Below are 17149 nucleotides of genomic sequence, written 5' to 3'. Positions count from 1 at the left end.
TTTTGATTGTCACGTGTAATTACTAAGCAAAATGATATATATCTATTGATAAGCAATTATGGGAAAAGGGAAAAGTTTGAAACGTTAGAAGAAGGTTTAAGAAGGTGACATTTTTAGTTTTTAAACGGAATAGTTTGAAAAGTATAATAAAAATGGGGAATCAAAAAGACTCAAGCCGATGTTGAGCTAATTTACTTAAATAAAAAAAGAAGAGGAAAATGCAACCAAAAAAATGAAGAGAAAAAAGATAAATATAATTCTTGGCTAAAGAGAGGTGTCAAGACACTACACACATGTATATGCATATATATATATATATATATATATATATATATATATATATATGTGTGTGTGTGTGTGTGTGTGTGTTGTGTGGTAGTTACATATTAGTGGGCGTGAATGTTGAGAAAGAGTTTTTAAAATGAGAAAAAGATAATTGTGTGTTCTGGTATGAAGATGAATAACATCATCTTTCCTTGATATAATATTATAGTTTATTTAATTAAGGGGAAAATAATGGAAAGAGAAGGTAGAAGGAACAAAATATTTAGAAGGGATAAAAAATTAGAAGCTAGCTATAACAATAACCAAATAGAAAGAACTCCACAAAGCAAAATAATTTACTTTAATTACAGAAATAAGAAAATAATATAAATGACTATTACACGAATATCATAAGAGTACTAATTTCTTGAAACTTATTTTCAATTTAAGAAATCAAAGAGATAATTAATTAAGGAATACACATCAATTTTACATAAAACTATCTCATTGCATGTGAGAGATGCCTATTTATTACTTGAGGTGAAAATAACACCGATTTATTCTCAACTGCTTCGCCCACTGCATCAGTAAAGTTTTGCATAATTTGTTACACCTGCAACAAAACCTCATCTTTAACACAAGTTGGGTAAAATATTAATATTTCAGATGAATCCTAATCAGAAAATTATATTGACTAATAGACATATGTAAAAAATAAAGTGGAGATAATAAAGTTTTTTTTCCTGAGATAGTATCATCTAAACAATTGCAAGAAAAGATGGAAACCAAAAGCACTTCTCAGAATATACTCACTTTTCTCACAATAGCTATATATCAAAATGTTCTTTAAATTGGAAAATATGCTCTCCCAATTCCGCAGATCTATCACAAAAAGAGAAAAGGTGATATAAACTGCAATGCTATTGCAAAAGAAATTTAATCACTCCAATGTTTAAGAAAAACCTTAGAACTTAATAAAATATAACATAATTATAGTTTCTAGTTTATTTAGAAGCACCAAAAAAAAATAAAAATAGAAATCCGTACCTTTTCCACAAAACTTACCGAAATGCTTGATATGTGGACTAACCTCCATTTTCTGAATTTGCTTTTGTAGGGTGACAATGAGTGCCTAAACACATTGGCCATTTAAACACAATATATGAGATGTTAATGTATCTAATTAATGAGCAATTATGGGGAAGGGAAAAATGTTATAAGGTTTAATGAGCAATTATGGGGAAGGTAAAAAGTTTGAAACGCTATAAGGTTTAAGAAAGGTGACATTTTGAGTTTTTAAATGGAATGGTTTAAAGAGTATAATAAAGACTCAAGCTATTATTGAGCTAATTTAACATAAAAATAAGAGAAAAAAACAAAAAAAGGAGAAAATAAATAAATAGAATCCTTGGAAAAAGAGAGGTGCCAAGTCATCATATCTATTTCCTCTTTTATATATATACCAGTCAATTTGCCTGCGCTTCGCGCGGTCTTATACATAAAATATGAATGAAAAGTTATTGTTACATTTTTCATAATTTTATTTTCTCTATTCTTCAACCATAACATTATCAATTGTGATGTAGTTGCATTTCTAAGATTGGTTACTTCTTTCTAAAATCATCCAGACTCGCTTTCTTTATTTTTATACACATGAAAGCATACACCTTACTTCATTGCAAGAATTTTATTGGGCTAATTTGAAGGTTTAAATTAAGGGATTAAATCTTCTTTTATCGATGAAAATAAAATTGGATAAATAGTTAATGTAATATGCTTGAATGAATATAAATTATTGACATTGGTACCTTGTTGTATTATTTGCCATGTATTGATGATATCCAAAACATCATGCCACAAAATAATACCATCACTATTAAACAAAAAAAAAGATCTATATATACTAAAACTTAAAATTCAACAAAACAAATAGTTCTTTTAAATATTGTTAAAAGTTCAACACAAGGTTTAGTTTTCTATTTCTGTAATATCTATGCATTATCATTCCTTCTCTAAATCGTACTTGGAGTATTTTGAATTTCCAAAATAACATATTAAGGAAAAAGAAAGAAATGTAACCTTTAAAACACTCGATGAATGTTGAGAAAATGTCACTTTGTGATAGTTAATCAAAGTTCACCTCAACGGTTAATTTTCTTTTGTATCTCTATGTATTTTTGTGATATTATATTACTATAAGAATATAAAATGTATGTCCAATACCAAACAATCAAGACAAAAACACAAATAAATAAATTATTTCCCAAAAATGAAAGACAAAAGAGAAGAAGATGAAAGAGGAGGAAGAGAATTCATTAATTCCCACTCCGCTCTATTTAGACCCATTTCACTTTTTAATCAGGCCTATTCATTCTACAACCACAAATGATAGTAATATTCCATGGAACGAATAAAAGTAAAACTATCAATCACAACATCGTGTAAAAACGACATAGAATATGTCTGATGATATATTTCCAATATTATGCAGGAGAAATAATAAAATGTACAACACATTTTCAGTTACAAACAAAGGTATTTCTCCCACTTGACACACCAGGAGGACCATTGACACAATCCTACATGCCAAATCCATTTAAATTGTAGATTGAAAATAAAAATTTAACTGCGTAATACCTTTGTGTATCCAAATGGCATACATATATGTAATTTGTATAAAAAAAAAGATCTCATACATATACACTAACACAGAGACTGTGAACACAACTTTATGAGAAAAAAGCGAGAGAATATAATGGATGGATTGCTTTTCCCTCTAAAATAGTTCCTGCAACATCCTTAAATCCTCAGATCATACATACATATAAGTTCCAATAATTTGTCACAAAATAAAGAATATAATTAGTTAGTTAACACAAAACATTGAAAGTTTTTTTTAAAGAAAGCGCACCTCCTTCCACGATATGTCCAAGTATTGCTCTCAAAAGAAATATTGCCAAGGTGAAACAAATTTAAGCTTTGAAGGGTAAAAGAAGTAGCAAAAACAGTCTAATAGTGAAGTAAAAATTACCTAGAATCGGTTAAGAGGATGCATAAAATAGTGCACGAAAAGAGTCAGTATCCGTTAAATATGATTACTTTAGATTATAGAATAAAAAATTAACAGCGCACGAAATAATATATAAACATGTTAATTTATATTTTAATGCACAAAACTATTTTTTGCATAAGCGGACACCTGAATATACTCCTCAAAGAAATGCCACAAAAGGATGAGGCCTCCAACCATTTGACTGACAAAACTTATGCTATGATTTCTGAAATTCCCAACTGGTATATGTAATTATCTTTGTTAGAGTATAAAAATATACTTACTGAGCAAAAACTATCTTTTCAACCAATTTCAAACAAAATGTACCTTCTGCATACTATAAATTTATTCCTAAGATGAAAAAAACCTTGTTAATGCTCACCTTAGCTACACGAATGTTCAAATGTTGCATTAAACAAAGGTTTCCTTCAAGAAAAAGTTTCTAAGCACGACTAATTGTTGTGATAGCTAACTTGTGCTAATGCTTGAGCAAGCATTGTGCAAGGTTTATTGTTATCAATTAAGTTACTGGTACCTTCAAAATAGACAAAATAAAGTACAATTGTTTTATCCTTATTTGTATTCTTTCTAGATATTATATCCTTCTTCAGCGTGTTAGTTTATTTGCATAAGTTATAATAGTTAGCTTTAGACAGTTATCAAGTAACATAACATTTCATGGTGAAATAACTCAATATTATGGCACGTAGAGTAAAGCTCAAAAGTACACCTCAAATATAAAGTTCTACCACGATGCTGCTTGTTTGGCTGAAGCAAGTAACAGAGTTGTATCTATTAAACATTTACCTGTAATAGATCCAATTTTTGTGTCTATACCTTTTTAACCCACTTATATTGAACAACATAATCTCCACTTGTTGCGTGTCACCATCACTTGTTTAGTTCCACATTTCTATTAAAAAAAATATACAACATGAGATGCCCAAGACAATCACTTAAGTAAAAGGAGGAATGAATTCCTATAAGGCAAAAAAGTCCAATATTTCAATATTATATTTGAATGTTCCTAAAAAAATACAATTCTAACATCGAAAGGAAAATTGACCCTTAAGTAAAAGATACTATTATAATACTTCATGACAGTATCATGGAGTTTAACAGAAATTACCTTTTAATGTTAATGTTTCTGTTCCACATTGACCATTTCAGAGTCTCTTTCAAGGTTAGAGCATCTCTATTCCCATCTAATAAATATAGTTAAAAATTAATGTTATAAGTTAATAAAAAAAATTAATCTTTACTAATTAAACATCTTTTCATGATTCTACCATCTTTTAATGATTTTTAACATCCTACATAAACTGTAACCTTATCCTGTGAAGACCCAAAAGGTCATCACTTGCGTTGCAAGTGTATTCAGTGTTCCGAGGCCTAAAAACCTCTCTTTTTACCCCACCTTGATTTACGTGCGTGGTCCGGACCTATATTCGGAAAGCTTTCTATGTGAAAATATGAGAAATAGAAATTTTAGAGTTAAAACTTTGATTATGGTTGACTTTGGTCAACATTCTTAGCAAACGGACCCGGATCCGTGTTCCGGCGATCCCGGGAGGTCCGCAGTAAAATATGGGACTTGGGCGTATGCCCGGAAATGAATTCCGAGGTCCCAAGCCTTAGAAATCAATTTTTGAAAGAAATTGTTTTACTGAATTATCTAAGGAATAAAGAAAAGAATTAATGTTTGAAACCATTGTTATCGGGCCCGTATTGTTCCGGAACCCGGTACAAACTTGTTATAGTATTTGAAAGATAACTGTGAAATTTGGTGAAAAACAGAGTTTATTTGACGTGAGTTGGACTTCCGGTTGAAGAGTTATGAACTTTGAGAGTTCTTGATGAAAATGTTGAGTTTTGAGGTTTAACTCATGATTTTACATGTTATTTTGATGATGTAATCACACGAGTCGGTCCATATGATATTTTTGAGTTAGTGTGGCATTTGGTTTGGAGCCCCGAGGGCTCGGGTGAGTTTCAGGATGTTTTTACACTGAGGAAAAAAGCTGCAGATTCAGAGAAGTGCAGGTCTCTGAAGCCAGGTCTCGCAGTGGAAACTTCGCGGCCGCGGTGGGGACTCCGCGACCGCGGTGGGATTTGTGCGGTCCGCGGCCGCACTCGATTTCTTGCGGTCCACGGTGGAGCTCCGCGGCCGCAGTCCTTTTTATGCGGTCCACGGAGAGGGTCTGAGAGGAGTATATTTAAACGGATTTTTCAGTTATTTTTCACTTTTCAAAACCCAAAAAACATAAGAGGCGATTTTTCAAATAACCTTTCTTCTCCAAATCAATTGTAAGTCATTTTTAACTAGTTTTCTTCAATCATTAACATTTTTTACATGATTTCAACTTCAAATCAATTATTTTCATGGGGGAAATTGAGTGTTTTGGGTAGAACCTAGTTTTTTCAAAAAATGGGGATTTGGACCTCGATTTGAGGTCCGATTTCAAAACAAATTACATATTTGAGCTCTTGGGGGAATGGGTAATCGGGTTTTGGTCCAAATTTCGGATTTGGACCAAGCGGGCCCGGGGTCGATTTTTGACTTTTTGGTAAAACTTTAGAAAACTCATTTTCAAGCATTCAAATTGATTCATTTAACATTTATTGATGTAATTAAGTAACTTGTGACTAAATACGAGCGAATTGACGGTGGAATCGAGGGGTAAAGCTATTATTGAAACTTGAGTTGTGTTCGAGGCATCGAGGTAAATGTTTGGTCTAACCTTAGCTTGAGGGATTGAAAGTTGTGTCCTATTTGCTATTTGCTTCTTGTCGAGTACGATGTATAGGCATGGTGACGAGTATCTATACATTGGTGTCAAGCATGACCGTGGGTCTTATATTGTGGTTTTCATGATTTCGTTGTATTATTCATGCCTTGGTGAAGATTCCTATTTGTTGTATAAAGCTTGTGGAAAGAATTATGACCTATGAACATTGAAGAGCGTTGGCTCAAGTTGTATAGTGAAATTGTGAAAGTATAAGTGACAATTGAACTTCTAGAGCATTGGCTCGAGCTGTGAAATGAGTTGTGAAAGAATAAGTGATAATCGAACTTCTAGAGCATTGGCTTGAGTTGCAAAATGAGTTGTGAAAGAATAAGTGATAATCGAACCTCTAGAGCATTGGCTCGAGTTGTGAAGTGAATTGTGAAGTAAAATTGAAAAAAGAGTTATTAAATTGTTCCCTTGCTGGGATATTGTTACTTTGTTAATTATCTCCCTTGTCGGGATGTTGAGATTATTGATGTTGTTCCCTTGCCGGGATTTCTATTATTATTATTTTGTTTATTTTCTTGCCCCTTTGTTTGTGATTGTTGTTTGGGTGAGGAAAAGTATTAAAGCACGAAGGGTGCTGCCGTGCATTGTTTGTTATTGTGAGGAAAGAGTGTAAAAACACGAAGGGTGATGCCGTGCCGCACGACGTACCATTCCGTGTCGATTCTATTGATCATATGTTGAGGAAAAAGAGTAAAAGCATGAAGGGTGATGCCATGCACATTTTGAATATATGATTGTTTTGGTGAGGACGAGAGTAAAAACATGAAGGGTGATGTCGTGCACGTTTTAATTATATAACTGCTTTGGTGAGGTTGAGAGTAAAAGCATGAAGGGTGATGCCGTGCAATTGTTGATTTCTGCTTCTTTTTTGATATTCTAGTCATGTCGTTATTTCCTTACTTAATGCCTATCTATGCGAAACTATTATCGCCCCCACAGCATGTTTCCCCCTCCCACATTGACTGGTTATTTCTGTATTTCTTTTCCGATATATATATATATATGAACTGCATAGGTTTATTTGGTAGTCTAGTCCTAGCCTCGTCACTACTTCGCCGAGGTTAGGCTAGACACTTACCAGTACATGAAGTAGGTTGTGCTGATACTACACTCTGCACTGTGCAGATCCAGGAGCAGCTTTCGGACAGTAGTTGGAGGGCTTCCTTCAGTCCACTCGGAGACCCAAGGTAGACCTGCAAGCGTCCGCAGGCCCTAGCGCCTCCCTCTATCTCTATTTCCTGTTTCATTTCCTTTGTTCAGAGACAGTGTATTGTATTTCTTCAGACCTTGTATGTAGTAAATCTTAGACAGTCTGTGACACTGTGACACTAGGTTTTGGGGGTATTTGAGGTTTTTTAAAAGTTGTAATGGACGTAGACTTAAGATATATAATTGTTGACTTCCGCTTATTTATTTAAAATTCTGCTTTTATCATATTATTGACTCGTGTTTGTTAAAGAAGCAAAAATGAAAGTGCAGCAAGTAGGTGAGGTTTGGCTTGCCTAGCTCCCATTAGTAGGCGCCATCAAGACTCCCGAGGGTCGGAAATCCGGGTCGTGACAAGTTGGTATCAGAGTTCTAGGTTACATAGGTCTCAAAGTTCACAGACAAGCTTAGTAGAGTTTGAGGGATCGGTACGAAGACGTCTGTATTTATCCCCCAAAGGCTACAGAGTTAGGAAAAAACTTCACATTTATTCTTTCCTATCGTGCGGTTTTGTTACTCAATGCTAATTGAACTTCAACTTTGTTCTTTCACGGATGGCGAGAACACACGCTTCCTCATCCTCCGCTCAGCATCCCGAGCCCCCGACAACAGCTCCCACGAGGGGCAGAGGGCGAGGCCGAGACCGTGCTAGAGGCCGAGGTAGGGGCAGATCTCAGCCCCAGTGACGGAGCCTCAGGTTGATTTTGATGAGGAGGTTCCGGCTCCAGTAGTTCCGGTGGGCCCAGCTCAGGTCCTAGAGGGGTTTATTACTACCCTAGTTCTTCAGGATGCTCTGGTCCGATTAGTGGGCCTCATGGAGAGTGTCACCTGGGCAGGCTTGCTTCCTGTAGCACCAGCCGTCTCTCAGGCTGGAGGAGGGGCCCAGACTCCTGCTACTCGCACTCCAGAGCAGGTAGCTCCTCAGATGCAGACTCCAGCGATTCAGCGAGCTGGAGCAGTACAGCCAGGTGTGGTAGCTCAGACCGGTGATGGAATGGTTATGTTCGTCGATGCTTTGTGGAGACTGGATAGGTTCAACAAGCTCTTCACTTCTACTTTCAGCGGTGTATCTACTGAGGATCCTCGGGATTATCTAGACAACTGCCACGAGGTTCTCAGAAACATGGGCATTGTTGAGACCAATGGGGTCAATTTTGCTACATTTCGCTTGTCTGGATCTGCCAAGACTTGGTGGAGGGATTATTGCTTAGCGAGACCAGCCCGATCGCCAGCCTTAACTTGGGAGCAGTTTACAATGTTATTCCTGAGAAGTTTCTCCCCGTTACTCAGAGAGAGGCCTATCGGAGGCAGTTTGAACGCCTCTAGCAGGGTTCCATGACTGTTACCCAATATGAGACTAGGTTCATCGACTTAGCTCATTATGCTCTCATCATACTCCCCACCGAGAGAGAGAGGGCGAGGAGGTATTTTGACGGCCTTATTCAGCCAATTCATCTTCAGATGGCTAGAGAGGCTGGAAGTGAGATTACTTTTCAGGAGGCAGCCAATGTGGCCCGTAGAGTTGAGATGGTTCTGTCACAGGAAGACGGTCATGGGTCAGACAAGAGGCCCCGTCATTCAGGCCGATTCAGTGGTACCTCATCCGGAGGTCGAGATTCGTATGGTAGAGGCCATCCTCCTAGGCCCTTTCAGTCAGCGCTCCAGGTTTCTCAGGGTACTCCAGGTGGTTGTGGTCCCCAGACGCAGTATCCCGATCAGCAGTCCTACAGTGCACCACCTACTCCTATTAGTGCACCGCCGCTTCAGAGTTTCCAGGGTGGTCATTCAGGTCGTCAGGGCCAGCAGTCTCAGCAGCCGAGGGCTTGTTACACGTGTGGTGATCCGGGTCACATTGCTAGGTTTTGCCCTCGAGCACCAAATAGCTCTCAGCATCAGGGTCCTCGTGCTATGGTACAGGCACCAGGTGTTCCACAGCCCGCCTAGCCAGCTAGAGGTAGGGGTAGAGGTGATAGAGGTGGAGGTAAAGATACTAGAAGTGGAGCTCAGGCGGCCAGAGGTGAAGGCCAGCCAGCTGCAGGCCGTCCCAGAGATGTAATTTAGGGTGGTGGGGCCCAGCCCCGATGTTATGCCCTTCCAGCCAGGCCCGAGGCTGAGGCTTCAGATGCAGTCATTACAAGTACTATTCTGGTTTGTGATAGAGATACTTTAGTGTTACTTGATCCAGGGTCTACCTACTTGTATGTGTCATCTTATTTTGCACCGTATCTGGTCATGCCTAGTAATTCATTCAGTATTCTTGTTTATGTGTCTACACTGGTGGGTGATTCTATTATGGTAGATCGAGTCCATCGTTCTTGTATTGTGGTGATTGGAGGTCTTAAGACTCGTGTGGATTTGTTGCTTCTAGACATGGTCGATTTCGATATTATATTGGGGATGGACTAGTTATCACCTTACCACGCTATCTTGGACTGTCATGCCAAGACTGTGACCTTAGCTTTACGAGGTATGCCTCGTTTAGAGTGGAGAGGGACTCCTGTTCATTCTACCCGCAGTGTTATCTCGTATGTGAAGGCTCGGCGTATGGTCGAGAAGGGGTGTTTGGCCTATTTGGCATATGTTCGTGATTCTAGTGCTGAGGTCCCTTCTATTGATTCTGTGCCCGTTGTTCGAGAGTTTCTTGATGTTTTCCCTTCAGACCTGTCGGGTATGCCACCCGACAAGGATATTGACTTTTCCATTGATTTGGCTCCGGGCACTCAGCCCATTTCTATCCCGCCGTATCGTGTGGCCCCGCCGGAGTTGAAAGAGTTGAAGGAACAATTGCAAGACTTACTTGAGAAGGGTTTTATTAGACCCAGTGTTTCTCCTTGGGGTGCGCCGGTGTTGTTTGTTAAGAAGAAGGACGGATCGATGAGAATGTGTATTGATTACCGACAGTTGAACAAGGTTACAATCAAGAATAAGTATCTATTGACGAGAATCGATGATTTGTTTGATCAGCTTCAGGGTGCCAAGGTGTTTTCAAAGAATGATTTAAGATCTGGATACCATCAGTTGAGGATTAGGGCATCCGATGTCTCTAAGACAGCTTTCCGCACTCGGTACAGGCATTATGAGTTCCTGGTCATGTCATTTGGGTTGACCAATGCCCCAACAGCTTTTATGGATTTGATGAGCCGAGTGTTCAGGCCATATTTGGACTCGTTCATGATAGTCTTCATTGATGGTATTTTGATATATTCCCGCAGCCGGGAGGAGCACAAGCAGCATCTTAGAGTGGTTCTTCAGACCTTGAAGGATAGCCAGTTATATGCTAAGTTCTCGAAGTGTGAGTTCTGGTTGAGTTCAGTTGCATTTCTGGGTCATGTTGTATCAGCAAAGGGTATTCAGGTTGATCCGAAGAAGATTGAGGCAGTCAAGAACTGGCCTAGACCAGCATCAGCTACAGAGATTCGGAGTTTCTTGGGATTGGCAGGCTACTACCGTCAGTTCGTGGAGGGGTTCTCATCTATCGCAGCCCCGATGACCAGGTTGACCCAGAAGGGTGCCCAGTTCAGATGGTCAGACGAGTGTGAGGCGAGCTTTCAGAAGCTCAAGACAGCTCCGACTACGACACCTGTGTTGGTTTTGCCCACAGGTTCAGGGCCTTATACATTTTATTGTGATGCATCTCGTGTTGGGCTTGGTGCAATGTTGATGTAGGATGGCAAGGTCATTGCCTATGCTTTGCGGCAGTTGAAGATTCATGAGAAGAACTATCCAATTCATGACTTGGAGTTGGCAGCCATTGTTCACACATTGAAGATTTGGAGGCATTATCTGTATGGCGTGGCATGTGAGGTGTTCACGGATCACAAGAGTCTTCAGTATTTGTTCAAGCAAAAGGAGTTGAATTTGAGACGGAGGAGGTGGTTGGAGTTGTTGAAAGATTATGATATCACTATCTTGTATCATCCGGGAAAGGCCAATGTGGTGGCCGATGCGTTGAGTAGGAAGTCAGCAAGTATGAGCAGTCTTGCTTATATTCCGATCGGTGAGAGACCGCTTGCTTTAGACGTCCAGGCTTTGGCCAATCAGTTTGTGAGGTTGGATATTTCTTAGCCTAGTCGTGTATTGGCCTGCACGGTCGCTCGTTCTTCTTTATTGGAGTGTATCCGTGATCGGCAGTATGATGATCCCCATTTGTGTGTCCTTAGAGACACGGTGCAGCGTGGAGGTGCCAAGCAGGTTACCTTAGATGATGATGGAGTTTTGAGATTGCAGGGTCGAGTTTGTGTGCCTAATGTGGATGGACTCCGAGAGTTGATTTTAGAGAAGGCCCATAGCTCCCGATACTCTATTCATCCGGGTGTCGAGAAAATGTATCAGGATTTGCGGTAGCATTATTGGTGGCGGAGAATGAAGAAGGATATCGTTGCATATGTAGCTCGGTGTTTGAATTGTCAGCAGGTTAAATACGAGTATCAGAGGCCTGGTGGTTTATTTCAGAGGATTGAGCTTCCCGAGTGGAAGTGGGAGCGGATCACTATGGATTTCGTTGTTTGACTCTCGCAAACTCGGAGGAAGTTCGACGCAGTATGGGTCATTGTTGATAGGCTGACCAAGTCAGCACATTTCATTCCTGTGGCAGTCTCCTATTCATCCGAGAGGTTAGCTGAGATCTATATCCGGGAGATTGTTCGTCTTCATGGTGTGCCTGTATCTATCATTTCGGACCAAGGTACGCAGTTTGCCTCGCGTTTCTAGAGAGCAGTTCAGCGAGAGTTGGGCACCCAGGTTGAGTTGAGTACAACATTTCATCCTCAGACGGACAGGCAGTCCGAGCGGACTATTCAGATTTTGGAGGATATGCTCCAAACTTGTGTCATTGACTTTGGAGGCTCGTGAGATCAGTTTTTGCCTTTAGCAAAGTTTGCCTACAACAACAGTTACCAGTTGAATACCCAGATGGCTCCTTATGAGGCTTTATATGGTAGGCGATGTCGATCTCCGGTTGGATGGTTTGAGCCGGGAGAGGCTCGATTGTTGGGTACGGATCTGGTTCAGGAGGCTTTGGACAAGGTCAGAATTACTCAGGATAGGTTTCGTACAGCTCAGTCCAGGCAAAAGAGTTATGCAGACCGCAAGGTTTGAGATGTGGCTTTTATGATTGGAGAACGGGTATTGCTCCGAGTGTCGCCTGTGAAGGGCGTGATGAGATTCGGGAAGAAGGGCAAGCTTAGCCCTAGGTTCATTGGTCCATTTGAGATTCTTGATCGAGTGGGAGAGGTGGCTTATAGACTTGCGTTGGTGCCGAGCTTATCAGTCGTGCATCCAGTGTTTCATGTGTCCATGCTTCGGAAATATCACGGCGATCCATCCCACGTGTTAGATTTTAGCACTGTCCAGTTGGACAATGACTTGTCTAACGAGGAGGAGCCGGTAGCTATTCTAGACCGGCAGGCTCGTCAATTGAGATCGAAGATTTTTCCTTCTGTTCGTGTTCAGTGGAGAGGTCAGCCTCCTGAGGCATCGACCTGGGAGTCCGAGTCCGATGTGTGGAGCCGTTATCCCCATCTTTTCCCTGACTCAGATACTTCCTTCTTATGTCTGTTCGAGGACGAACGGTTGTTTTAGAGGTGGAGAATGTGATACCTTTTAGGTCATCACTTGCGTTGCAAGTGCATTTAGTGTTCTGAGGCCTAAAAACCTCCCTTTTTACCCCACTTTGATTTACGTGCGTGGTCCTAACCTATATTCGGAAAGCCTTCTATGTGAAAATATGAGAAATAGAAATTTTAGAGTTAAGACTTTGATTATGGTTGACTTTGGTCAACATCCTTAGCAAACGGACCCTAATCCGTGTTCTGACGATCCCGGGAGGTCCGCAGTAAAATATGGGACTTGGGCGTACACCCGGAAATGAATTCCGAGGTCCTAAGCCTTAGAAATCTATTTTTGAAAGAAATTATTTTACTGAATTATCTAAGGAATAAAGAAAAGAATTAATGTTTGAAACCATTGTTATCGGGCCCGTATTTTTGTTCCGGAGCCCGGTACAAACTTGTTATAGTATTTGAAAGATAACTGTGAAATTTGGTGAAAACCGGAGTTTATTTGACGTGAGTTGGACTTCCGGTTGAAGAGTTATGAACTTTGAGAGTTCTTGATGAAAATGTTGAGTTTTGAGGTTTAACTCATGATTTTACATGTTATTTTGATGATGTAATCGCACGAGTCGGTCCATATGATATTTTTGAGTTAGTATGACATTTGGTTTGGAGCCCCGAGGGCTCGGGTGAGTTTCAGGATGTTTTTACACTGAGGAAAAAAGTTGCAGATTCAGAGAAGTACAGGTCTCTGAAGCCAGGTCTCGCGGTGGAAACTTCGCGGCCGTGGTGGGGACTCCGCGACCGCGGTGGGATTTGTGCGGTCCGCGGTCGCGCTCGATTTCTTGCGGTCCGCGGTGGAGCTCCGCGGCCGCAGTCCTTTTTATGCGGTCCGCGGAAAGGGTCTGAGAGGAGTATATTTAAACGGACTTTTCAGTTATTTTTCACTTTTCAAAACCCCAAAAACATAAGAGGCGATTTTTCAAATAACCTTTCTTCTCCAAATCAATTGTAAGTCATTTTTAACTAGTTTTCTTCAATCATTAACATTTTTTAACATGATTTCAACTTCAAATCAATTATTTTCATGAGGAAATTGGGTGTTTTGAGTAGAACCTAGGTTTTTCAAAAAATGGGGATTTGGACCTCGATTTAAGGTCCTATTTTAAAACAAATTACATATTTGAGCTCGTGGGGGAATGGTAATCGGGTTTTGGTCCGAATTTCGGGTTTGGACCAAGCGGGCCCGAGGTCGATTTTTGACTTTTTGGGTAAAACTTTAGAAAACTCATTTTCATGCATTCAAATTGATTCATTTAACATTTATTGATGTAATTAAGTAACTTGTGACTAGATACGAGTAAATTGGCGGTGGAATCGAGGGGTAAAGCTATAATTGAAACTTGAGTTGTGTTCGAGGCATCGAGGTAAGTGTTTGGTCTAACCTTAGCTTGAGGGATTAGGAGTTGTGTCCTATTTTCTATTTGCTTCTTGTCGAGTACGACGTATAGGCATGGTGACGAGTATCTATACGTTGGTGTCAAGCATGACCGTGGGTCTTATATTGTGGTTTTCATGATTTCGTTGTATTATTCATGCCTTGGTAAAGATTCCTATTTGTTGTATAAAGCTTGTGGAAAGAATTGTGACCTATGAACATTGAAGAACGTTGGCTCAAGTTGTATAGTGAAATTGTGAAAGCATAAGTGACAATTGAACTACTAGAGCATTGGCTCGAGTTGTGAAAGAATAAGTGATAATCGAACTTCTAGAGCATTGGCTCGAGTTACGAAATGAGTTGTGAAAGAATAAATGATAATCGAACCACTAGAGCATTGGCTCGAGTTGTGAAGTGAATTGTGAAGTAAAATTGAGAAAGAATTATTAAATTGTTCCCTTGCTGGGATATTGTTGCTTTGTTAATTATCTCCCTTGCCGGGATGTTGAGATTATTGATGTTGTTCCCTTGCCGGGATTTTTGTTATTATTATTTTATTTATTCCCTTGCCCCTTTGTTTGTGATTGTTGTTAGGGTAAGGAAGAGTATTAAAGCACGAAGGATGATGCCGTGCATTGTTTGTTATTGTGAGGAAAGGGTGTAAAAGCACGAAGGGTGATGCCGTGCCGCACGAAGGGTGATGCCGTGCCGCACGACGTACCATTCCGTGCCGATTCTATTGATCATATGTTGAGGAAAGAGAGTAAAAGCACGAAGGGTGATTTCGTGCACATTTTGATTATATGATTGTTTTGGTAAGGACGAGAGTAAAAGCACGAAGGGTGATGCCGTGGACGTTTTTATTATATGACTGCTTTGGTGAGGCTGAGAGTAAAAGCACGAAGGGTGATGCTGTGCAATTGTTGATTTCTGCTTCTTTGTTGATATTCTAGTTATGTCGTTCTTTCCTTACTTGATGCTTATCTATGCGGAACTATTGTCGCCCCCACAACATGTTTCCCCCTCCCACATTGACTGGTTATTTCTGTATTTCTTTTCCGTTGCACAGGTTTATTTGGTAGTCTGGTCCTAGCCTCGTCACTACTTCGCCGAGGTTATGCTAGATACTTACCAGCACATGGGGTCGGTTGTGCTGATACTACACTCTGTACTGTGTGCAGATTCAGGAGCAGCTTTCGGGCAGTAGTTGGAGGGCTTCCTTCAGTCCACTCGGAGACCCAAGATAGACCTGCAGGCGCCTGCAGGCGTCCGCAGACCCTGGCGTCTCCCTCTATCTCTATTTCCTGTTTCGTTTCCTTTGTTCAGAGACAGTGTATTGTATTTCTTCAGACCTTGTATGTAGTAACTCTTAAACAGTCTTTGACACTGTGACACTAGGTTTTGGGGTATTTGAGGTTTTTTAAAAGTTGTAATGGACGTAGCCTTTAAGATATATAATTGTTGACTTCCGCTTATTTATTTAAAATTCCGCTTTTATCATATTATCGACTCATGTTTGTTAAAGAAGCAAAAATGAAAATGCAGCAAGTAGTTAAGGTTTGACTTGCCTAGCTCCCATTAGTAGGCGCCATCACGACTCCCGAGAGTGGAAAATCCGGGTCGTGACATATCCAAGTAAATATGAGACCACCTATGTTAAACTGAAAATGCCCCACAATTAAGGAGATAACCAAAAAGCATAAATTAAAGGGGAAAAACTATGAAAAATTCAATTACAACAGCAAATCATTCCAACTACAAAATGACCTCTCTTTTGGAATAATATGATATTATTTCCAACTTAACTTCAAAAGATTGACCCACACTTCAATCAACTATGATTTATCTGTATATATTTCACAAGTTCGAATTTTAATATTTAGAGCATTTGTGATATCCTCTCAAATTGTTACATAAATAAATATCATAAAATTGAGTAAAAAAAAGTTAGGATAATTTTAATAGAAAAAGGACCTGCAAAGTCATGAACTGTCCGTGAATTTTCTCGGGAGCAGAAGTGTCTTGTCGTTGAAGCCTTTAATTGCTTCCAATCAATAACGTTGCTGATCGCTGATTTTCGACTCGGAATCCAAATTGAAAGTCTGCCATCATTGACTCCAAATTTGCCTCATCTTATATTTGGGGGAGGGTACTGTTATGTGAGCGATTTGAGGAAGGGGCCACTGTTTTACCTTTGGGCTTCCATGGAATGTTTGGACTCTCCAATAAATACCCAAGAAACATTTCGAGCAACAGTTGTTTATTTAATACAATTTTTTTTATTTATTTATTGAATGTGAAGGGAGAAGGTAAAAATTCTAAAGAAAGAAAGAAAAGGAGATAAAAGATAAATAGAATTGCTAGACATAGAAGGATGTCACGTCACCTTCTTCATGCCCAACTTTATTATATATATAGATACAACCTATTTGGTATTATCCTATGTATAATTAATACATAGCAAAACCATGGTATTAGCAATATCAAGGCTATTAATGCATGTATTAGCATGGTTAAAGACAAAATTGTTCTTAAAGTCCCTTAAAGCTAAATAATATGGAGGGCATTTTTGTAAACAACTAATTTTCTTAAATATTATGCAATGCATTTTAATTTTCAATATATCAGACCAAACAGTGAATAAGGAATAATCTCCGCATAACTAATGCTTGAGTTACTAACCCATGTATTACTAAATCCATAACCTTATTCAGCATTATTCTTATACACCCTACCAAACGACCCCTAAATGTATCAGTAGTAAATTTCCTCTGGGAAACTAACAGACCCATGATTTTCTTATTGATTTAAGATCAAGGAAGAAATCCCCAAATATTTT

General features: G+C 39.3%; 1 long non-coding RNA gene across 3 annotated transcripts; it reads right to left on the bottom strand.

Annotated features, from left to right (window-relative positions):
- Positions 1-607: 607 nt before the first annotated feature.
- LOC107816378 (uncharacterized) lies at positions 608-16600 on the bottom strand. Of its 3 annotated transcripts, none has more exons than XR_012709588.1 (6): positions 16285-16600; positions 15879-15971; positions 4446-4521; positions 1330-4229; positions 1078-1146; positions 608-877 (listed from the first exon to the last, which is right to left on the bottom strand). It is a non-coding gene; the product is annotated as an uncharacterized LOC107816378 (long non-coding RNA). The 3 variants fall into 3 exon arrangements; XR_012709587.1 differs by having other exon boundaries at positions 1312-4229; positions 16285-16599; XR_012709589.1 differs by lacking the exon at positions 1078-1146 and having other exon boundaries at positions 1312-4229; positions 16285-16599.
- Between the last annotated feature and the right edge of the window lie 549 nt (positions 16601-17149).

This window comes from Nicotiana tabacum, chromosome 5 (assembly GCF_000715075.1).
Source record: "Nicotiana tabacum cultivar K326 chromosome 5, ASM71507v2, whole genome shotgun sequence".
Classification (NCBI taxonomy): domain Eukaryota; kingdom Viridiplantae; phylum Streptophyta; class Magnoliopsida; order Solanales; family Solanaceae; genus Nicotiana; species Nicotiana tabacum.
This window is presented reverse-complemented; position numbering and strand designations above follow the sequence as displayed.